The following is a 25,264-nucleotide window of genomic DNA, read 5'->3' as shown; positions in this document are numbered from 1 at the left end:
ATTTCTTTTCATGAATCCAAGGAATTTTGCAGAAAAAGGCTGGAATATCCCCTGTGGAAGACTTCAATTAGGTTAATGAATGACATGACAAACACTTGACAGACAGCATGTTTATGCCTACTACCATGCATTCACAGCCTGTCAATTCAAATCACATCCTGTCCTTAGCTCATTTGATTTCCTGTTGGTATTCAATGTATACAAACAATTAACATGTTGAAATGTCTTTTAGGCCTTTTAGTTACATAGTGAGTTAATTGCTAGTTTGTTTTGATGGCTACTGCCATGCTGCTAACTGATGAAAAACATGGTTACTTGTAAGTCAGAAGGTGGACCCTTCAAGGAAACTCATCCATTATCTTTTTACCATATGTATAGTTAGAACATGCTGCAGCCTTTGAATTTGAAGCTGTAGCAGCGCTTATTCTCAAGCATCTCATCTTGTCTGGCACTCTTGCATGTTTGGATCCTTCCCACAGGACACTGCTCCTCTAGAAACCTTTGTGAGGAAGGTCTTACTGTAGCTTTGGTGAAGGCATTAAGACTTTGAGTGTTGTTGTAGTGGTCTGTGAGGATGTACGTCAGTAAAACTCTGGACCTTTAATTGCTGCTATGTTACAGGAGTGACATAGATAATGAGTAAAGGATTTGGATAGTTCTGCTTCCCAATGGTCTCTTTGCAGAGGCAGAAATTTTCCGAAGTTCTTATTCGTGAGTTCATCATTTCAGTGCATTCTTACAACAGCTTTAAGGAGAGTTCCCAGCTCAGCTTTAGCAGTTTTCGAGTTATTCTAAAATCTGTATTTTTTTCTTAGCCGTTTCTGCTAATTGCTGGAAATACTAATTTGAAAGAAAATGTACGCTTCTCAAGTTCACTGTGTTTTATACTTGATCCCTTAATGATGTTGTCGTAATGTTGTAGCATCCTTGTGGATAGCAGCAGCCATTTAGAAAGAAGAGCTTTTATGCCTTGCCTGTGTATTTGGTGATTCATAGTATTACCCAGAAGCATAAGTCTGGGTTAGCTGAAGCACTGTACCAGAGCTTCAGTTTTTAGGAGCTTGCCAATGGGCCCATCTTCGATAAAACTGTTTTAAAGCCTCCACAACAAGCTTTTTGAATTAATAAAACTTTCAGTTAGGTCTATAGATAAGGGTCCTGGTTTTAGATTCAGTCAATATCTACCACAACGAGTTCTTCTGAAAAGCTTGCCACCTTTTGTTGCAATCAAATGAATGCTAAGCCCTCGAAGTGATGAATCCCAGTTATGTCTCCTAACATCTTTTAGATTTAGATGATCAATTTAGCACAGCCTGATAAATGGTTAATGGAATCTACATACATTTCACTTCGATACTGATGTGAAAACAGGGAATCTGTAACTGAAGATGATGTGTGGCTCTTTATTCACAAACAGCATCTTCAAGAGGTGGCACCAAAATAAGTGTGGGAGTTACCTAAAAGATTTAACAGGAAGTTGCTGCCAGCAGTCACCTATTAGTATAGTCTCACGCTTCTCTGTAGCTGTTTCTATGACAGGTTTACTTATTCAGTTTTCTCTTGTACTGCATTTTCATTATACAGGATGGTGATGAATAGCTTTGAAACACATGGAAAGCCCAGATTTCACTGGCGCTGTGTAAAAGCAGTTGTTGTAATTGCCGGTGGTATTTTAAGTGTAGGAAGAAACTTCATAATTAAAGAATATTACTTATTAATTCATGTGCTTAGGATCTCAAGGTATGGTTTAGGCTCACCTTATGCTATATAAACAATTAGAAATGTTTTAGGATAGAAATGTGAAATAGATGAAGACAAGTTTGAAGATTCACAGAAATGCTTGTATGATGATGACTGACTTTAGCACATCTGTGGCCTAATGCTGGTGTTCAGTTGGGAATCTGTAAGAGACAGGAGAGAAAAGGGCACTAATTAATGCCTTTTTGTAGCCATTGAAGTGAGTTTTCGGGAAGCCAGTGGAGGTGGATAAGCGTGTATTACTGCAGTTATTAATAGGTTGCTCTTTCAAACCTTCAGACATAGAACAGGGGAAGGCACACAGTAAGATTATCTTCATACATACCTGAGGAGCAGTGAAAACCAACAACGCAGGCTGGGAAGTTGCATCCCTCCTTGCTGTGTATGATATCGGAGATGAGGGGCTGGGCAGGAGCTGACTGGAAGCAAAAGGAATAAGTTTTCCAGTAGTTACAAGACCAGACCATGAAGTGTGGAGTATCACAAGGACAGGGAAGGTGATGTGTTAAAATAAAGTCTAGAGAAAATGTCTTGTCTTCTGCTTCTCTCACTAGGAACACATTAAATCTCTGCTTCTCTGGGCAGAGGATATGGCGATTTGAATTACAGACACTTAACTGATCATGATTTTCGAGGCTTTGTTCTGGCAGCAGGGTTTTAATTTCCTACCAGCCTGTTGTTCCAGTTATGCTCAATTTGAGGTAGAATAAAGCTGTAGCTTTACCTTCTAATAAAACTTTATTTTCAATTCATCTTTTTTTTACTTTCAAAAGACAGACTGTGTTCCTTAAACCAATTTGTAATTCAGCCTGCTTATAACCATGTCATGGAGTCTAGGTGGCTGCTAGGTCATCTTGATAAGAAGTCTCATATCTCTGTAGACTTAGAATGTAGCAATTCTTCATCAGCATGCAAAATGTCATTTGTATTCCCTATTTCCACAGAAAGCATAATGACTTCCAGTGTACAGAGAGACGTTCAGATCTCATTCACCCTGGTTTCTGCAGTGCAGAGAACATGGTCACAGGCAAGAACAAGCTGCAGTTGTTCAGAGGGACACTTATGGTGAGCAAGAAGGGTTTGAAAGACAATTAGTTACACATAGTGCTAGCGTGACTCCAGGGAATGAGTATCTTGGGTTCGGGTTTGGGGAATGTATCAGCTACATTAGGGCAATTACCTTTAAAATAACTATTTAGAGTGTTTTCACTGATTGCTATGTCTTATTCTAGATTAATGAAATGAACCTGAAATAGGTTTTGTTATTTTCTATTATTGTATACCATTGTTTAATTCACTTCTTCAGTCTGACTTTTTCATTGTGACAACTGAAGTATCTGATGCATCATAGATGGTTAAATCTATTGTCATGTTTAAGTATGAAAATCAGTCTCCAGATATATCCCCCCTTCCCTTTTGTTTTTAAATGATTTGGGGCAGTTTCTGTGGCATGACCCAGATCTCCTCTGTCAAAAATACAGAAGCAGCAGTGGAATTGCTGACAGCTCTGTGATTCTCTGCTTGGCTGGAGACTGACCTTGCCACAGAACAGGGCAGCCTCAAGGCCTCTCTAAAGCATTTGATGGGCATAGATCCAGTCTTCCTTCCACACCCATCTGTTCATGCTCAACTTATTCCAAGTCCAGTCAATACAGTAAATCAATCCCAAAGGACCTATACGATCAAACCAGCAAACCTTGGGAGCACCAGGACAACTGTTCTGATAATGTCTTGTTCAGTCACTGCTTTATCATTAACATTTTCATTACTTTTTTTTAATTGCGTTTCTGGACACATTTTTTCAGCTTAAACTCTTAAGTTACATTTGAAATGGTGAGCTACAATTGCTTTGTTTGGTTCTTGTCTTGCTTCTAATCCTTAAGAGAAATTACATTTCTTAATAAATCATTCAGTAATATGAAATAAAGTTTATCTTCTTTCAAGTGCTAGAATCCATACCCCTAACCCTTTTCCATTAAATAGATCAGTTTCTATTTGCTTTTAAGTCATTTATTCACTGGGAGAGCACAAGTTGATGACAGGCATTGCATGGTGTTCTTTCCTTGTTGAGGCCATTGGAGGGGGCAGTCCCATAGCAGAACACATAGCCTAGAAGTCAGCCACAAACTCCTCTTTCCAGAAGCTTTCTTTGAGATTTTGGACAAGTGACTTGGCTGTGACTTGTTTAAACTATAATAAAATAAAATACAATAAAATAATAGTGAGGGATTTAATTGCCTTCTGCTTTCATTTATCTGAAGTACAGTTTGGATGCCTGGGTATTTAGAGCAAGATTTCTGATGATTTGGGTGCCTTGCTGGAGGCTGTTGACGGGAGCCAGCTCTGGGAAAGCGGAGTGATCAAGCTCCTCATAGTGTTGCAGATTAAGTGTGTGAAATGGCTCATTTCTACTTTTTTTTCCCCGAGATACACCGAGGTAGTTATATGGAGGTTATTAAAGTGTAATTGCAAAGTATGATTATTTATGTACTTAGGCTGGCTTTGTGCAGACTATTTTTATTATACCCATGCTCATGTCTGGCTTACATTACCTTTAATAGAAGAACACAGGTCCTCGGGATGTAGAAATGGGAACCCGTATTATTATGCTTAATACATGTATTTTAGAGTCATTATGTTATATGATGAAATTGCATAGCATATAAGACCACATGCAGGGAAGCGATTTCTCCAAAGTGTTGTTGTAAAACAGCACTGATTTAATGTAGGGTATAGAGAAGACATGATACCCGACACTAGAAACTCTCTGCTCAGTGTTTTACTTACAGTCCCCGAGCTGTTCTGGCTTTGGGATCCTGTGCCCTAAATGCCCTATCTTAATTAGATTGTACTTTTGGTAATTAGTTTTCCTAATGCAATATAGTCAGTCCTTTCTGAAATGTTCTTCTGATGCCTAGGGACACATTATGTCGAAACCTGACGAGTGCTAGAAGCTTATGTATGCAAAAGATGATTTATAGTTGAGGTTACTCCTCTATACCAACATAGTGAAGAAAGGAAGCACTAGAACTATAATCTTTTTGACATCCCCAGCAGGAAACCCAACTTGTTCTTCCATTAGAAGGTTAATGTCTTGCAACACTGTGAACCATAGGCATTTACCTAGAGCCACTGAGCATGGCAAATGTTTTCCATTTCCACCTTTTATTTATTCGGGCTTACCATCAGAACCTGTGTTGGGGAGTGGATGTGTCAACCATGTGCACTGACCACCAAACAGCAGCTGGAGTAGGAAAGGGCAACCGTTTTTTTTTAGAGGTTATTTACACCCCAAAATTGCAGCTTTAACTTGACCAAATTCGTGTTTTCCAATTTACTTCTGTTGCTGAACTGCTTAGGAAAGCAAAGGGGATCAGAATCTGTTGTTTGATGCTTCTTTCAGTGACATTTCCTAATTGCTAACGCCTTATATGCCTGAGGATGTTTTGCTGTAAAGAGCATGTTGAATATGATCAACTTTCTTTGATGAATCCTGGGGGTTTTGGGTGTGTTTGGTTGCATTTTTTGTTTGTTTGGGGGTCTTTCAAATTTCTTTGCACACATTGGATATTTCCTGTACCCCATAAAAGGCTGGAAAAGTCTGATTACCTAAACCAGAGCTGAGGTGCTAAACCCATCCCTTGAATATGTTAAATTGCTTTGTTAAATTATTTCAGTTGCAGCTTATTTTATTATACTCCTGAAGTATTTATCTGACTTGAAAGCACCACACAAAGGTTAATAAGATCCTTCTATACAGGACTTCTAATGACACTGCAATAAAACCCCAAAGGATTTCGATCTCATAATAAAACCCGGGATATTTTGCCAGTGAGTGGAAGTGGAGAAAATGGAATAGCTGTCAGGTAAATATTCTCCAAAGTCATCCAGTTTACAAATGTTTTAGCAGTTCCAATTAAAAATCTCAGAGATTGATTCCTCTGAAATGACGCAATACTTGGAGGTAACTGATTACAGCAGTTTCTTATGAGCATGAATGTAGAAATTCAGGTCCTTCTCTGGCTCCATCCAGACACAGCATCTGTCCCAGGGGATACATCTCCCCTAATTCTCCCATCCCTTGGGCACAGTAAATCAATAGTTAGATGGATGGCTGGGGGGGGATCGTTGCACAGGGGCTACCTGAGGTATGCTGCACTTAGGGCTAAAACCAGCCAGAGCTGCTCTTTCCACTCCCTTGTGCTGATGCAGATTTTGGGGGCCACAGTATACACCAGACTAAACAGGCTTCCAGTACAGTTGTTGTAGTCTGAATCAGCCCAGTGATGCAGGTTAGCACTTGATCTCCTGATGGGTGGCATGGGAGGAAGGGAACAAGCAGGTGCTTGAATGTCTTATATAGTTTTTGCTATAGAAGGAAGAGGACTGTATAATTTCACCCTGACAGAATTATACTGCTAGGGAATGAAATAGGGAAGAAATCAGACCCTGAACTCAAGGCTATGATGTGATATGATTTATCAATGTTTTATCAAACTGAAAGATGGCTAATGCTTTTGAATGAACTATAATTAATATGAATATGAAGGAATGCAATGGACACATTAAATTGAGTTTTTGGTGTTTGTGGAGCCTTTGTCAGATCCAGAAAGTGTGTTCCATTTTAGGAGCAGAGGTAGTGCTACAGGTCATGATACCCCTAAAATGGACATGAACTGAAATGAACTCATTACAGCATCATTTATGACAGGCAGAAAAGAACAAACCACAGGTATGTCAATCAAAATGTTTTGTTCATGTTTTGCGTGTCCCATTAAGGAAGACGAGAGTGAAGAAAAAACTGGTCCTGTTTTCTCACTTGTGGACGCAGTCTGACATTGTGCCTCAAAACCAAAAAGCACATTTCCTGAAACTGAGAAAATGAGACCTCAGTAGTTAGAAGAGCCCATGAAAAGGGAATATTGAAGCAATTCCTCATTTCATTTGCATAGCACATTGCTGCTGCTATAGCTCAGATATATTGTGGCAGGGGTTTGTGGTGAATGTGATAGAGAAAAGGAAGTGCTTAGCCTGGGGTGGGGATATTTGGCTAGTGAGGGGCTGGTGTTCTTCATTTGGGCTGTGACCCATATGCCCAGCTCCCCTTTCCATGGGAAGGACATGAAAGGGTTGGAAGATGGAAAATGATCTTCTTCTAACCTCAATTGCCACCAGGATGAGCTTTCACCTCCGGGAACTGTCTCCCACTGTTTATCTGCAAGTTTCCAGCCTCAGCTCTGTTTCCTACACAAAACCAGGGCAAACGCTTCTCTTGGCATCCTCTCCCTGCTGCATATGGATGTACCCTGAGGATTTTAAGTCAGTCTTCCTCATTTTCATAGCGTGCAACAGTTGCACAAGGCAGTGAACACTGCCCATGTGGGTATTTTCGTCATGGGTAATGTTCTTCCATGCATTTTTCATTCATTGACTCTTCTGTTTAGGGACATTGCTTTTACAGATTTCAAAGGCAAAGGAAGTGGGAATGGGATGTTTAGTCCATGCAGCTGGAGAGGATTAGTCTAACTTACTGCATTCAAGTAGCCAATATGGTTATCAAGCACAACTACCTGAGCATGAAAATGGGGAGGTTTCCTTAGGCAATATTTCAACCCCTTAAACAACAAATAAGTTCCCAAATGTTGGGCAGTGCTAGAAGAACCAAAATTGAGCTCTGAGATGAAGCACACAAAGGGAGGAGGGCTCATTTCACTTAAAGCCTTGACTGGAAATATTGTTGGTTAACAGAACCAATATAGAATCAATTGACTGTTAACGGAACCAATCAAATCTTTAGCACTTATATGATTTTAGGCTTAGGAGGGTGAAAGATTTCCTTATTTCTCTTATTTCCTAGCACTTTCAGATTTCCTCAGAAACTTGGAAAAGATGGTGATTGGCTTCGCCTCTTAAATTAATAGAGGCTCTGAGAGGAGCACTTTGATATAAGCCCATTTTGATAAAGCACATTTGATGTAAACCAACGCTGAGATCTCTTTAATTACATCCACAGTGTGTTTTATCAATATTTGCTTATAGCTTCCTGCATGAAGGCACAGGGAAAAATATGGAAATACATTTATATAATTGCAGTTTAATGATCTGCACTTTAGCTGAGGTTTTGCCAAATAATTTTGTAGGAACTCAGGAATGCTGTTGCGTGGTTAAGCCCTTCGGGCTTGAATTCCCCTGCTTGTTGTATTAGCACCTATAAGGGCGTGAAGACAGGGGCATTAAAATGTTTTTAAATGTTAGGACTTATCTTTTTCTCACTCCTGTTTGCAGTATTCTAGACCAAGATGTCTTCTTTTCTTATGTCTGGCTGCTTCTGATCAAACTGCATTTACACAGTGCTCTGAAGAAGCACTTTAATTAAAGTGGATAGTGAAGCCTTATGCATACTTGCAGAACAGTTCGCTGCGCTGCTGTTGCTCTCTGAGATGCCCTCTCCTCAATTCTTCTTCTCTGAAAGCAAAACCATGTTTTCTTCATTTTGCATCTACATATTCCTCCAGTTTCTGCCCTATTTTCCCAACTAACACTTACTTGACATGCATTGTCACTCACCAAATAGAGAGTTAAGAAGGAGTAGGTGATGCTGCCAGAACTGCTCCTCAGATATCTCTTTTGCATAACTTATGATAGTGTGACACTTGCCATTTTGGTCAAGCAAGCAGGAGTTGGACCGAGATCTCTAATGGCCTGTGACACTACTATTTCATGCTTATTTGGAGCTGTAGGAGATTTCTCGCCCCTGTTCCTTTGGTCCAGAGGACAAAAACACCATCAGTAATGCTAAAATTCATGCTTTGCCCATTAAATGGTGTCAGAGACCAATTTTCCAGGGCGTTTTGCTGCATTTCCTAGACAACAAATAGTTCATGATCACAAAGTCTGGCTGCCAGTCTCCTCCCCTTCACTTATCCCTGGTCATTTTGATACCATTAGCAAATCTTAACCAACCTTGCCAGAAGCATGGAACTTCTTTTTGTGACAGCAAGTGGGATGGGAGAGGGAGACTCAAGTGCATGGCACTGTGGGAGAACTTGTGTCTGTGTTAGCTGCATCTCTGCAGGTTCCCACATATCAGATGCAGATCTGTTGGAAGTCAGGCCTGGTTAGGTGAGGTATTGACAAAATAATTACCAGCCCATGTTTCACTGCTTTTATTACAACTCTTTTGTGTGTGTCCACATTTCAGATCAAACACTGAGGAAAAAATACCAAGTGACTGGAGCTCACTGTTTTCAAAGTGGAGCTCTGTAGTAATTCTTGTTTCCCTACTGTTATGTCCATGCAGCCAGGGTTATCAGCTCAAACACACTTCTTTTCTTTGTAATTTGCCTTTGTTGCCAACTGCTAAGATCCACTTAACAAGTGCTAAAGACACATTTTGTGATTTCTCAGTTCCTACAGGGGATGGGACTTTTATTCTTTTTAATATAATAACAGTAAATCAGAATGTTCTTGGCAAGCATCAAATGAAAAAGCGGCTCTTCCTGCCTCCAAGGATAAAACTATTTGAATATATCCCTCTGGATATGGTCCTTTCCTAGATGGGCAAAGGAATTTCTACCCTTCTGGATCTGAAAGATCACAACTGTGAGCACAAGACCCATCGGGAGCAGACTGCAGATGTTGTTTGAATCTGCTTCTTGCAGAGATAAGGTTGTGATGTTCCAACACTTTATGTGCCACCTTTAGTTTTCCCAGAAGCCTTTTCCTCTTCAGTACCTCACTTCTGCTGTCCAGCTTTGGCTTTTCTCTTGTGAGCTCTCGTCCATTTTAAATAGTGATCTTAGTCTACGGAGCCATAAAGAGGAAATAGAAGTATCGTCCCTTCTGGGCATCAAAATTTGCAATGTGTGAGTATTCACTGAGTTCTGCCATACCTTTTCCAAGTCATGGAAGATTCTCTGAGTGCAGACTTGAGCTGTTAGCATGTACCGTTCTTATTAAATATTAGACTTGGAAGAACCACCTGTGTCACAGAAAGTACACGATGAGCAGAAACCTTATGCTCGTTTCCCTGCAGGTACTTTTCCAGCTGTGTGCGTGTGTAAAAATAGGTGGTGTACTTAAATAATTCATAGAAGTCATCCACAAATAGCCTTATTTGGTTAAGAAAGATCCCTCATGCAATATACACATCTCACTTTTGCATTTAGGTTTTGCAGTCCGTATCTTGTGTCTTATCCTATACCTGATTTTCCTGTGTATCTTTCAGATTAAATAACTTTCTTGCTTCATTATTTTTCTCTGTGCTTTAACTTTTCTGCAAGGTAAGTTTTTCTCTCCCAGGCCCAATCTATAGCTATCTCGAGGCAGATTATAGCTGGGAATCTCTGTCTTTCAGTTCTTGTGGTTATCTTTTTTTAGTCTTCAGATAATGTGCTTTGTGCTTTGTATATGCTAAGCAGCCAGTCTGATGAAAAACACAATCACCAAACAAACTGGTACTTAGAAGAGGGAAATAAATGTTGCATCTAATTATCTGTACTCTCACTTAACCCTATCTGATATTCTACTAGGTTTTGATCCAAGCTTCCAGCAAATGGGTACGCACCCCAGGAAACAATTAGTAGAGAGTAATACTGCATCTTTTTCCACAATGCAAATATAACCTTGTTGCTGCAAAATAGAATTGCTTACTATTGGTGTTCCATCTTGGCTGATGAAAAGAATGCTCAGTTGCATTAGGCAAAATTCAATATGCTCTGAAGGGTCTGAAGTCCAGTACCTTAGAAAGACATTTTACAGGGGACAAGCTAGTCAATGATACATGTTTTTTGCCTTTCCTTATATAAACCTATTGAACAGTCGTAGAAAAAAGGTAACAGAGGGAGCATCACTGTGGTATGCTAAAGATAACTCAGGTCAAATTTAGATGTAACTAACTGAACTGTTCTTTCTGCACAGAAGTCAGCAGCAAAGTTTCCAATGGGATCTGAGGCAAAGCAGCTGAGTCGCTTACTGCAAGCCATAATCGTTAGGAAAATAAGAGAGCTCAGACTATAACATTGTCCCATGACTAAATATAGGGAAAAGCTAAGCCCTTCTGTCTTGTTTGTACTACTGCTGAGTTGTGAAATTCTCAGAGGATGAAAGGACAGCGCCGAGTGTGAAAGCGCGTGATATTTTCTGAGCGATGTTAGCTTTATGGATCTAAATATAGAAGGTGGCCAGACTGCGTAACAGTCCCAAACTCCTAAACTCAGTGTGAGAGAACTGGAATTACCAGGAGTGTAAAACTGCCGTTTGTGTCATGTCAGAGTCCTGACCTGCTCCAGAAAGAAAGGAATCAGCATTTCCAGAAAGACTTGTTATTCACTGATGGGAGCTCCTAATGCAGGCAAAGAATGTTTAAAACTTAAGCAGGGGAAGTTTAGATTGGATCTAAGGAAGAAATTCTTTACTGTTAGGGTGGTGAGGCACTGGAATGGGTTGCCCAGGGAAGTTGTGGATGCTCCATCCTTGGCGGTGTTCAAGGCCAGGTTGGACAGAGCCTTGGGTGGCATGGTTTAGTGTGAGGTGTCCCTGCCCATGGCAGGGGGGTTGGAACTGGATGATCTTAAGGTCCTTTCTAACCCTAGCTATTCTACGTGTCCTGTCTTGTGAGGATGGATTTCCGACACAGCAGGTAGATGAGTATAGAAAATGAGATTTTGAGAATGTGTGAGGTTTTGGAGGACTCAGGATTCAAAGGATTAACTGCAGAATCAGTGCAAACAACGACAACTCCACTTTAGAATTGTCTCCATGCAAAAAGCCAGGTTGTGTTCCAGAGCCTTTTAGACTTTGACTGTTCTTCTTCACACGTGTTTGCCAATGCTGGGAAACTTTGAGCAAATTCATCTTCTTTTTCTCTTCCTCTTCTTCAGAACAAGAATCAGCCTGCATGAAGTGCTGTTATTTTACGCTACCTCCTTCATCCCCTCGAATGTTGCTTGTTTCACACTGAATGTTTTAGTAAAGCTTGGGTAGGTTGTCTGAGAGAGTTCTATGGGGTGGCATTGGCCTTGTGATAGCGAAGATTTACAGCTGCCAGTAACGAAGGGAGATGTACTGTAACTTTGCACAACTTCTTACCCAGGGAAGACTATGCAGATGGTCACAAAATGAGAAGTGAAGAGTGTGAGAAACTCCCTTTCAGTCTAGGGGGAGGGCGGTTACTTCACACACTTGTGGTCTTCCCTTTCCTGCTGCCAGCAGCTATTTCTCTTCTATTGACGGGAGAGAAACCAGGACTGCTCTTACACTTAGTGCTGTCCCCATTCATTTGTTCATCCTCTGGGGAATCAGGCAAGAAGGAGCTCTTGTTCCTCCTCTTAAATGCAGGATTTATCTGCCTGCGGCTGAGTGTGGAGGGTGATGCTGCATTGAACGTATCCCCCTGCACTGACCCATTGCACTCATGGGGGGCTGTTGAATCACGTGCCTTTGAAATAAACCTTCTGTTCCCTCTGAACTGCCAGGATTTTTACCCAGCTCCAACAGCATGGATTGCTGGTGGGTTTGGTGCAAGTTCCTACTTAGGGAACAGTTAGAATTATGTACTGGGAAGGGAAATCAGTTAAATCGACTTTCAAACCAAAAAGCTGTGTCTGTTCCTCAGGCCTTTTTTAAGTTCATTTTTTTTTTTTTACTTTGGTCATAAAACACAAAGCTAATGATGAAAATCTAAAGAGGAAATGTTGAAATGGTGAAGAGATTGTAAAGAAAACAGTTTGATGGCTCTAATGAGTCATAGCACTGCTTCGCTTACCATCTTCTCCAGTTTCTCATTAGCAGCCAAATGGACACACACACAGAGGCACATTTCCTCACACTGGCTTGCAGCAGGGCTGTAGTTTCAGCTGCTTATGATCCTTCAGCCGGTCATTTCCTCTGCCTTTGCATAAGTGACTCCTCAGGACGCTATTGCAATGCTTGGATATTTGTCCATTTCCAAAAATAATCCCCTCTGAATGTCGCTGAGTTTTAGAATGAATCATTTCAGTCTCTGAATCACTGCGATGCGCTAACAGGGGAAAACAATAGACCCAATCAGCCATAGTTCAATTTACAACTAAAAAGCTGTAAACCCAAGGCTTGTAGAAGTAGGATTTTAAGTTGGTGAAATAGTCCAAACCCAAGAGGCAGAGTGAGGACAACAACTGCCTCTGAGCAGCTTCTTGTCAAGCTGCATAAGCTGTTGTCTATGGCTGGGGCAGTTGAGCTGCAAAGCTGTCCTGTGTTGTTCTTAGGACGTGCAAGTTTCCAGCCTCCTCTCCTGCTTAGCAGAGGAAAGATGGGACACTCATGTTTCCTGGGAATCATTCAGATCCTGTTTAATTCCCAGCAGATGTAACCGATAATGACACTGGTGGCTGTGATGTGGATGTGTATTTCAGGCATGCTCTAATGTGGCATCACCTGCTAGTGTTACCTGGCATAGCTGCAGTGCCTAATTTGCCCTGATTCAGGCAAATGAGAAATTGCATCTCCAAAAGAAAGGTTCTTTTGCACTCCTCCATGAGTTGGTAATGTCAGCTACAACCTAGTAGTGTTAGTTGGAATGAGACTGTTGACATCTCCAAATGGAAAAATACAGTAAAATAGCTCTTTTGGCTACAGAAACTGGTATTATTTATGCCAAAGCAGCTCAGTAGGCCCCAAGGCCATGGCAGAGCATTTAGAATTCTGCTATACACTAGTGTTCTTCAGTTTCACCATTGAATTGCAGGTAAAGGAAGGGAAATGTCATCCTTATTGATGATTACTTTGTATGTGTTTTTCTCAGGAGGAGCACATGATGGTGTACTTGCACACAGAGCCAGGATGTGAAAGGTTTTGTGATCCTTTTTATATCCTCTTCTTTAGATCACGAAAAAACATGCTTACACATTAATTGTCCATCTTATCTTCCTGATGCTTTCTTACCTCCTCCCAGGCATAGTGGGACTACCTCCCCTGTTCCTAACTCTTTTATTAGCCAGCTGTATTTCTGTACATTGTTCCCCGTAGGTTGTTTTGGGGGCTTTTCCAGCGTTGTAATTCTGTAGGAGCGGGTTTCTTTTCTGCCCTGGTATTCTGTAGACCGTCTTAAAACGCTCCTAAATGACACCTCCACATTTTTCAAGTACACAGAACGTGCACAGAATGTTAAGTGTGGGCATTTGTCTGTAAGCATATTTTATAAATACATTACTGTGCATGCAGAAGTGTTTTTTCTTCCGTGATCACACAGTTTTCATATGTGACATAGTATTCCGTTTAGAGGACCTGAGGGCCCAGTGTGTTGAAGCCTGTTAGAGTATGCTACTAATCTCTTAGGAATGTGCAATCAGAAAAGAGCAAAGCTTTTAATACACTTTATATAAATGGGTTGTTGCTGAAATACATATGATTTAGTTGAGTGTGCAATTATTACTTGATTGAGTGACATATCTGATGGTAGGCTGAGTACATGTGAAGAAATCTGGAAAGTCACCTATGAAATGAGGTTGGGATAGCTGACAAGATCAAATGTAATGTTAGATGTCGGCAAAAGTTTGAGCTGCATTGGTTAGCAGCTGACAGATCAATTTGTGCGTGGCCTGAACAATGTCCCAGTGGGGAATTAAGTTCAGAAGAAGAATTTCCTTTGGGAAAACGAAGGACCTTCTCACCACTTTCCTTTTTATAGTTCACGCAGCATTTTCAACGCGAAAATATTTTCTCTTTTCAAATCCACGGTTTAGATTCTGATAAATGAAAAATTAGGGAAGAGATGACCAATGCCAACGGGAAAGTGCAGCTTGGAATTCTAAAACATGGGTTTGCTCTTTTTAGGCTAGTGAGAAGTTGGAGGAGGAAACATTCCAGGTCAGAGCACCTCACCCAAATAAGGGTTTGTTTATTGCGGGCTGGTAGATGGCTTCAGACACTAACCCCAAATAATCGATTATTTCTGCAGTTCTGTCTCTCCAAGTGCTGTGCTGGGAAACAGCTGAAAGGGTTTGAGGCTTCCATTAATTATTCCTGCAGCTATGGACTTCTGCCTTCATCCAGAACTTGTGAAACAGCAGAAGGAAAGCTGACTGCCTTGCTTTTATGTCTGGGACTAGAAGGAGGGCTAAGAAACTCATGAGATGACCTAGTTTCCTGAGCCTCCCCCCCTTTTAAGATTCTGCCAATCTTCGATGAACAGGTTTCATTTAAGCAAAAATAACCTTCTCCCCTCTCCTCTTCCCAAAAGGAATTGACTGTAGGGAAGACTATAAATTGTTAGCACTGAATTTCTTTTGGCCAGGAGTTCAGATTAATTTTTTCATGTGTTTTATCGCATCCTTAGAAAAAGAAATGCCATTTTAGAAACATATTCTTGACTCTGAAGTGCTATAAAATTTACTATAATAGCAAGTCTGTTTCTTAAATCTGCTTTTGTGTTTTTGTCCTAGCAAGTGTGCTGTTTTGGCTACTTTAAGAAAAAAGAAGGGAAGAAAAATCAATAACAAGAATTCATCATACCATTTGTTTGTCAGTCTAGCTGGAAATTAGCTGTCAGCTTAAAACAAACAACAAGAGGATAAAATACCCCAACGTGCATTCATGCTAGCACAGAATAATACAGAACACTAGAATAGCTTATCTGTGACCTTGCTATTCATCCTCCTGGCTGTGAATCTGTGGAAGTGAAAAGCATTTTAATGTTTCATGGTAGTGGTAGGTTTTCTGCTAGGGCCATTCCTGTTGCCGTCCCCATGGGAGAAACATGTCCCATCTACACATATCACCTGAACTTGCTTTGCAGCTACTGCCCATGAGGGTTAAACTGCCCTAAAGAACTCACCATTTGCAAAGGCAACGGGCACATCTCTGAAGGCCTTATTTTCTATGCAGGTTGCCTTTACAGAGGGATCATAATTCTTGTGTGATCCCAACCCTGTGCCTTTCTGCAGGTGTCCTTGTGCACTCTATATTATCTTGGTCCTATTCAAATTCTTTGCATGGCCATGACTGCTGCCATCTCAGCCTTGCTTCTCTCTTTTCCCATCTTCAGCAGCAGACCCCAATCCAACAGTCTTAATAGCTTTTAAACAGGTATAAGTTTTGCTTGTGGCAAAGAACTATGGAAAAGTTTAACCATTATGGTCTTCTCTGATGTGCAGCAGTCCCTCTTCGCCTAAATCGGGCCATGTTCATCTGCTCCACTTCTCTAAGCTGCTACTGGCTTCTGCTAAGAAACATAAAGCTCTTCTACCTTCTTTGTAATCACAGTTCCAAGAAAACCCCCTTCCACCTCATGGGGTTGAAGCCAAGTGAGGGGATTGAGTCCTACCTTCAAGCCATGCCCTCAAGAAGCAGGGAACCAGACATTCATTAGGCCAGCTTTCTACACAACTTTTGTTGGGTTTATGAGATGTTAATGGATTTTACAAGTGCTTGTGTCTATTGCCTTTATAGTCAGTGGTTCTGAAATCATTTGTCTTTGGGAATGTGATCAGAAGAAAAGTTAGGTGGTCCTCATATTCTACGCCAGATTTTGCAAATGGATTTAACCCACAGTAAGCATTTAGGTACCAGGCTAAGAGGCTGGGTTTTCAAAAGGGCTCAGGAAGTTGGACGTGTAGATGCTTAAAAATTCCACCGCAAAGCAGGAAGATGTTGAGAGTTCTTCAGTTTTGAAAACAAGCACACAAAAAATGGATGTTTTAGTAGGGGAAGAGATAATTTGAAAAATCCTCCTATATTTGCAGATTCTAATCCCTGGAAATGGTACTGCAAATACTCTTGGATTGATTGTTTAATACGCTTGGTGAAAACCTAGGTTTTCCTATCAGAAATAGATAATTGCAAGTCTTTTGTATTCTGATAGCAGAGAAAGCTTATATGCCTTTGTGGCCAAGTTTTCTGGATTCTATTTGTCAGGCTTTAAACTAAACCTGTTTTGCAATCCAAACAAATGTTCAGGTCAGTACTTCTTCGCTTCTAGTTTAACTGGAATGCAGTGTGTCTGGCTGGCTTTGTTTGTTTGATGGGGTTATCAATTCCTGGAGGTTACAGTGGTTAGTGATGTCTTCCATTTGTAAGCACTTCAAGGCACAGCCAGCATTCAAGCTTTTTTTCAGGCCTCTTTATTTTAGTAGGAAGCTGCCATGTTCATAAAGGAGTCAGTGTCACACAGCAAAGTCACCCTCTTCTTCTTCCTGTCTTTATTTCACCTTCAAAGTCACCTTCTTTTTCCACATATTCTGCTTGGGCTGAACTGCTGCTGGTGCTCAAAAATAGTGAGGTTGGCCTAAAGGTGGGTAGGATGCATCTGTAATTCATCACAGCCTTAGATCTGCACTTGGGATCACAGGCCAGAAGGGTGCTGGCAGGCTATAACGTTAAGGAAAAGCCGTGCCAGTGTTAATGTTGGCTGGAAATGGTGACCCAATTCTTTCCAGGCACGATGCACCTGAGATTCCCCTCGGTGGTGGATTTCCCTTATTGACTCAAGTCATCTACTGCTCATGCATCATTACATGGGTATGATGCCAACCCTAAAACAAAAATGAAGAGAGTGGCTCTTCAACTTCACTGCCAGGAGGGGGGACGGTTTCAGGTTTGTGTTGAGGAAATGTATTGCTTCCACAAAGTGCTAGCATTAAGAAAACGTCTCCACCAAGCCACTGAAATCTCCTGTATGAAGCTGGGAAGGAATGAAGACTGGGGAAATGGGGAGGAAGTATAGGAAATCGAATCAGAAGACTGTAAGACCAGAACTCAGTGCTATTTTAGTTCCTTTTTGATACTTTAAAGAGACAATTTTGAAACCCTCACTCCTTTCCTCCTTTGCTCTTAACAAGAATGTGTTCTTCTCACATGCCCAGTTACAGACTTTGTTCTGTTTCTTTGTAATCTCTGGTACATTCAGGACCCCTTGCCTTCAGTTCTTACAGCTGGTATTAACAGCCATTTTCCAGGCAGCTTTTAGAGACATCCTCACAGGCACACTCTAAGAAGTCTGCTACTCAGGAGAGAATTATCAAGTGGCAAGAGCAGCACAGCAGGCAAGGATTTCCAAATGGAGTCAAACCTGTAGGGAAACATTTGCCTCAAACTACAGTAAGTCGGGTAGGCTAGAACAGAAGCAATCGCATGGTGCAGGCACATGCCAAGCAGATGTAGCATTGTTATTTTATCATAAAGTCTTCCACGCTTCCTTGTGCAATGTAAAAAGGCGTCAGCTACTCAACACTATCATTCTCTTCTCTCTCACGGTGGATTAGTACTATGCAGTAGCCCAGGGCTCCCCAGGTATCATTCAGGTACACATACATATAAAGTCACTCAGAGTGAACCCAATGCATGCTGGATTTATCACTCATACTGTTCATATGGAAGTTGATTCTCCTTGTGAATGCATCTATCTTTCCATTTGGGACTGGAATTTAGTCTGTTAGATGGACATTTAGGTTCTATACAGTTGTCCTGGGGCAAATCTGTCCAGGCTCTGTACGCGTATAAGTTACATGTGGCTGATGCCTGCAGAAGGGTTTTCCAGACATCTGGATCTTGGGTAGTCCGCTCAGTTCTCCAAGGGGAAGTTTGCGTATGTTGGAATGCCAAGGGACTAGCTCAATGCCTTATCTCTTCCTGAACAAAATGTATGAAGAATGAGAGGTCATGCCAGGAACAAAATCAGACTCATAGTAGTTTTATCCTGAGAGAAACAGGTTCATAATTGAATATACCCACATTCTGTATTGTCACTTTGTAACTCCAGAAGCATTTTGGTTTTGTTTTTTTGAAGTTCTGCTGCCTTCTTTCTCTCCCCTGTTTGTTTTTAACTAAAAAGGGGAATTTTGGCCACAGAGCTCAGCAGGTCACCACGGGTGAAACATGCTGAGCTTGGGCTGAAATTAGTAAGAGAGCTTTCTGTAGCAGCAGGAATCCTGGCATGCTTGTGTGGCTCCATGTAGGAGCCTGTGAGCTAGATGATGTCTTTTAAGCCAGAGCCCTGGTGTCTAGCCTCTTGCAGGTCAAGGTCAAGTGCAGTCTTTCTCTCCCTTAGAAGCGCTCAACTTGTACTGTGTGTGGACCTGTTGTATGGGTAGTTGAAAGGAAAGGAAGCTCTGCCACTTCTCCAGACTTCCTTAGGCATCCGGCTTCCCCCCAGTGAGGGCAAAAGTGACCTAAAAGAGGGATTGCACTTTTTGGCTGACCCCCTCAACTGACTGCTTGCAGGGAGGGAAAGTTTGCAACTGAGAGATGTCAGAAGGGTACCTGAGGTTGGCTTTGTTGTTGGCAATACAGAGGCATAATGGGACTTAAGCATCTATCTTTCTGGATGATATTTAAAAGCATCATTGCCAGTCAGCCCTGGAGAGAAGGACTTGTACGGTTTTGCTATAATGTATACATACATCCTTTCTGCCTGGCAGATGAAATCAATAGTTTGTTTTAATTGTGCTGTAAAGGAGGAAGAACTATGCATAAATACATACTTTTACCACCTTTAACCCTCCTGGCCATATATAAGAAGATGCTAGCATTTGAGAGTAATTGAACTTGTTCTGGTCATGCTCACAGACAAGAGAAGTAGTCATTTTTAAGACTCCCATTCTTAAATGTTACAACAGGGTTTGAAATTACTCTAAGTGCAGTGTAAATGTTATGTGCTGGCTGCTCTATGTTGATATTACCATGGCATATTTTCCTGTAGCAAAGTAAATAATTAGCACATGGGAAGAGATTACTTTGTTAATAAGCAGCACACAGTGCCAGTCCATCCAATATAGACTTATTGCATTTATCTGTCTAGACAGCACATATACTCCATAAGGCCATGGCCTCATAAACTGTAATAATCTGGCCAGGGTAAGGATGGTTGTTAAGTGGCTGGAAACCTGGAACAATGCAGGAAGGGATGACTCAATAGTTGTGCTTCTTCCTCAAATTCACCCATGATCCAAAGTAGCTGTAGGGGATACTCTGCTGCCTCTGGACGTGTTGCCAGATTAATGACATTTAAAACAAGGGCCCTGATGAACAACAGGCATAACATAGTCTCATACGCTTGCCATGAGAGTGGAGTTTCCTGTCCCATCCTAGTGAGGATGCCTGTCTCAAGTTCTCCTTCCAATCAAACTGAACATGATGTCATGTCACTGCCTGTGTGACTTGAACCAGAACTACTCATGTCGCAGGGGAAAAGGCAGTTTAATTCAGCAGAGGATGCACTTAGAAAAGGTTTCCTAGCAAATGCTGTAGTACAGGTGGATGTGTGACCTGCTTGAGGAGTGAAGACCTAGCTTTTCATACAAGTGTCCCTGAAAGGAGGAGCTGAAAGCTAGATCCCACCTGTCTGGGAGAGCCACTGCACAGTTTCACTTGGTGAGTGCAAGGAGAGAGACCTGATCATCGCAAGTAGGGTGATGAGCCCTTTTAAATCAGTTCACAGTGACCCAGACATTAACAGAGATGCTTCAGCCCCTGAACTTCTCGCTACTTAATGATGAAAGGAACAAAAGCTCCAAAAGATTTGGAGAGCATCCAGAGCCCAAAGAGCGCACACGTTTTTGAGTTGGCATTTACCCAAATGAGGAGGGAGGGAGGATGTAATGGGCTGGCAGTGAGGTTCAAAAGCAATATGTAAATTGAGATGGCTTCTGTCCTCATAGGAGCAATGGGGGTGAGTTTGAGGTTGTTTTTTTGACGAAGCAGCTTTCCAAAACCTGTGACACTCTTTTGGGCTGTGGCTTGGGGTGGTGGGACACTGGAACAGGGTGCCCAGAGAAGCTGTGGCTGCCCCATCCCTGGCAGTGTTCAAGGCCAGGTTGGACACAGGGGCTTGGAGCAAGCTGCTCCAGTGGAAGGTGTCCCTGCCTGTGGCAGGGGTTGGAGCTGGAGGAGCTTTAAGGTCCCTTCCAACCCAAACCCTTCTGTGATTCTAAGGGCTGGTTCTTTTTACTTCCATCTGTCTTGCAGTCATCTGATGAAAGCATAATTGCCACGAGCTTGAAGGTGAAGTTTCCCTTACCTTAAAAGTACTATTTCTCACTCCCCTTTGTCATGGTTTGAGTCACTGTGACAAGCAAACCTGCTAACATTAGCTCTCCTCCTCCTAATTAGACAACTGTATTAAAAGTCCTTATTAATGCTGACCCTCCTGGGTGGTTGCAGAGTAATTGCTTTCTGGCCCTCATTTTAATTGGAGTCAGTGGGGGGCCTGTGGAATTCCACTGCCTTCATCTCCCGTGGGCTCACTGTGCTGGTGACACAAATTTAGAAGCAGGGAACTACTTTAGAGATCTGCATCTGAAAGAATGTGTGAGGGAAGGAAAAACCGCAACAGCATCGCTGAGATTTAAGAGGAATTGACAAAGTCTTTCATTTTGCTTCCTTCTTTTATTGGGAGGGGAACAAAAAAATGGGGTGGGAATGGGCAAAAAAGCTTTCTAGCATTTCTGTTTTGGCTTTTGTCTCATGTGGTGCAGGTTGTAACTAGGTTAGCTGGATCCTGAAGGAGCTTCAAGACCGTTTGAGGCTAAGCTTTCACGTTAGCTGAGGTTACACCTGTTCTGCAGAAATGACCCTCAGTTTTCTGGGTGCTTGGAGTCTCAGACAAAGTGTGTAGGGAGAGAGAGCAGAATTCCAAACCCAAACATGAAAGGCACTGCTTCTCCTCTTTCAGGATTTGTCAACTCCAGCTTCAGAAAATTGGCCTTGTTTTACTGGACATTCATATTTCATTGGAAATAGACTCTTTTTGAGGAGAGGAAAGAGACCATTTGCCAGAAGAAAACATTTCTGCCGAATAAACTCCAACAAACCCAAGAGGTTGGAAGGAGAATCTGTCCACGTTTGATCACACGAAACATAGTCGGGGGGGGTTATGCTGCGGGAGAATAGAAGTGTTTGAGATATGTGCTTTAGCTAGGTGTTTAAAATGAAATGAGTAGTAGTGAGGTGGTAACAGTATTATCAGTCTTCAGAGTTAATATATGCTAAGGTGGATGAAGTTATTCGTATCCATCCAAGTCATTGTTTCAGACAGTGACTGCAGACACTTCTACGCTCTGTAGTGTTCCAATTAATGTTTTCTAAATTATAGTCATAATTATAAGGGTTAGAACTATAATTTCTCAAAGAAGTGTGCGGGGATACGACAGCATGAAAAGAAATTCTGTCTCTTATTTCAACACTTTAAAATAAGAAGTTTCATTCAATTCTTTTTATATTAAAGCAGCAATAACCATAAAATTGTAGGAATATAATTGCCTCTTTTGGAGCTTTTTTTTTTTTCCCCCAACAGCTCACGTTTATGACAGTCTGTAATTAATTCTGCTAGAACCTACACCAATCCTTCATTTTCCTCTTTCCCCTTTCCAAGTAAGGGCTAGCTCCTGGAGCAGAGTTTCATGCCAACCTAAACATTCCCTGGTGTCACATACGCAGATGTACAAGGCTTTGCACTGAGTGTGTTTGGTGGTGATTGCAACGCTGGTGTTTTGCTTCTTGTCTCTTATAAAAGGCTGATTATTGTTGCCAGCTCTATGCACAGTTGGGAGTTTCTAGAGAGGACAGTAGCTCCTCATCACATCTGTCTAATTAGGCTGATTGGTTCACAGCACCCAGCCAACCTGATTGAGAGGTGTGCTTGGCTCGGTGTCCTTATTTCTGACTGCTTTTGCCTTGCGTTAAATGAACCTTTGCAGAGGCTCTTCAGGAGCCACTCTTCTAGCTAGAGGCAAAGATGCATGACCAATGTAACACTGAAGAAGTGAAACGTGTCCTGCTGATGTGCTGTGGGTAAGATATGCCACAAATACACTAAGGTCTTGGTTTTGAGTTGTGGTTGCATTGAGTGAGAAAAAACAGCTGGGAGGTTTGCAGATTAAGGACTTGGGAGGACCTTCACATAACAGTGATCTATACATGGAGATCAGTGTAGGCTGATTAGTCTGGTTTTCCATTTAAAGGTAGTTCAGCCATCCCTGATGGCTTTAAATCTGCACTGTAGGAGGTAAAAACAAAACACCTGAAAGGACTGTGCTTGTTTCAGAGGCTGTGGGGCTACAGCACATGTGCGTTTGGGGCCCTGCACTTGCAGCCCTTTCATAATTCAGTGCTCCCATTCAATTCCATAAGGACTGAGACATTTGCTCAGGACCACTGACCTCAAAAATGCAGCTTCCAGTAGTATGTAACAACTAGACTGTGCAGTAGCAGCAGCATGAAAGCACATGAGAAGGGTATGCTTGATAAGCAAGAAGAAAGGGGTAGTGTTGTGCCTGGAATGAGCTGTCTGACTTCTGAGCTGTAAAACCAAGAAGGAAATGGGCGAGAGGAGGAGGCTGCATAGTGTGAAGCAGGACTCAGATTTTGGTTAGTCTTTTAAATCCCAAGTTTTGAGATGCTTGGATTAGTGAAATTTATTCACTCCGTAGTAGTTGCCCAAGAGCTAAGTCTCTACTGGCTTTAATTCTTGTAATCAAAACAATTAACACAGCACACCATGCCCAGAAAAGCATTTGCAGCATTCATATATACATATGAGTGTATATATGATATGTAGTTTATATATCATATATAATTAGATATATATTCCTATATATATGAATATATTTAAATAATTGGATTTTGAACTCTCTCCTAAACATGTGATTGCTCTACTCACAAAGAAAACGTAGCTCTTACATTGCAGCCTTTAAATCATCTATTGACTTTGACAAGCAGTCACAGGAATGCTGTGATAACATTGAATTTCACATGGGCAAATGTTCTCTTTTGTTGACCCTCTTAAGGAAAACAGTTCTAAATGTCTGAAACCCTAAACCTCACAGGAGCTGTACTGGGTTTAAGTTCTGTAGCAGCTGAATCTCAGTTAATGTGCATCAGAATTTGCAGAATTCCTTTTCCTGTAACACCGATGAACCACCTGACAGATTTACATCAAAATCGCAGACACATTTTGTAGCTTCCTTTAATTGCATGTAAGAGTGTTTCATAACCTGATGTTCTGCTGTGTAATTTAAGTGTGCTGCCATTAGCTTTGAAATCTCTGCAGTGAATCCCACCATCCATGTATCTGGCTCAGCAAAACTAAACCTAAATCCTACTTTCTTGACAAAACCTGAGGTCTTAATGTTCTGTTATTTTACCTGTATTTATTCTTAAGGGATTACAAAGAAGAAATACCATTATTTTCTTCCATTTTAGAAGACAAGGACGCTGTTACACCTGCAGCACTGTGCAACATTAGATCCATTTTCTATTTCAAATAGGTATTGGTATGTACAGCTAACACCCAAGAAGAATTTTACATTCAGAATGAAGAGCTCATTCGAACACAGTATACCTGGTACATTCCTTCCTTTTAGAGAAAGACCAGTGCTCATGAGCAGTTGTCTAGAAAAAGGCTTACTTCAGGCACACAACAGATAAGGCTTTTCCACTCACATGCTTTTTCCTCCTTGCATGAGCTCACATCAAGCTCTAATGACTCATCGGTTTGAAAGGCTTCATCCATGCCATAGATGATAGACACTGGAGAGATTTGCTTCAAGAGACAAGCTATGAACAACTATTCCAACCAGAAGCCGAGGTAGAATGTGGATGAGAGAGAGTAGTTTGCACTAGTCTGAGAGTGAGGGAATTAGGAGATATGTTCGGTGGTTCAGTAAGTAGATATAGGCATTAACCTTCAGCATATTACCTGTTGTCTTCATGCTGTGACCAAGGCATTACAGCTGAAAAGCTTCTGGGCTTAGGAAAGGCTCAACAATCATTGATAGGATACTTTACACTGTTGATTTAGAATTTCAAGGAGTGGGAAAAAAAGCCCTCACCTATTCCTCTTCAGTTTGAATGACAGATTTTCAAGCCAGAACAGCCAGTAAGTCTATGGTGGGTAGGTCTTCATTTCTGATAGGCAGGAAGCAGTTATTTGTCTCACCTCATCTAAGGAGGCAGCTAATCAGTGACCGAATCCTAGCTTTCCCCTAAACGAGTTCTGAAACATGCCTGCAGTCCATTCCTGAGTGCACATAGTGTAAACACAGGCACATGTTTGTGCAGACAAATCACTGTATAACCCCGTGATTTTCCCTTTTCCACCTGGAGAAGAAGGGAAGATCCTCTGGCCACTACTCAAAGGGCCATGCTCACAGACATTCTGAACCTATACCCTAAGAAGCCTTAGTGTTGATGGTCTGTGATGAGTCTTTAATAAAGGCCAAGACAGCAGCGGTGCTCTCACTGCGCAGTAATTTACCTCCTCCATGTTGGGAAAACCTATCCAGCTGGTTACTGTGCTGCTTAAGCTGACCTTACTGCTTCTCTACATCTGCCAATAAATCCCAGCGGGGATCTGTAGTAGTAGTATTCTCTGAGTGAAAAACAGTAGGCTGAATTTGTTGGAGAGCCCTGACAAACTGTTTGTTAGATAAGGCCCCCATTATCAAAGCTAGCCTTATGGAGAACATATAAATTGTTTACATGTCCAGGAATGATAGTGGAATATGAGCTGATAATTAAGGTGATTAATGAAAGC

The sequence above is a fragment of the Psittacula echo genome (assembly GCF_963264785.1).
Source record: "Psittacula echo genome assembly, chromosome: 2".
Lineage (NCBI taxonomy): Eukaryota > Metazoa > Chordata > Aves > Psittaciformes > Psittacidae > Psittacula > Psittacula echo.
The sequence above is the reverse complement of the archived record's forward strand: the minus strand, read 5'-3'. Positions refer to the sequence as shown.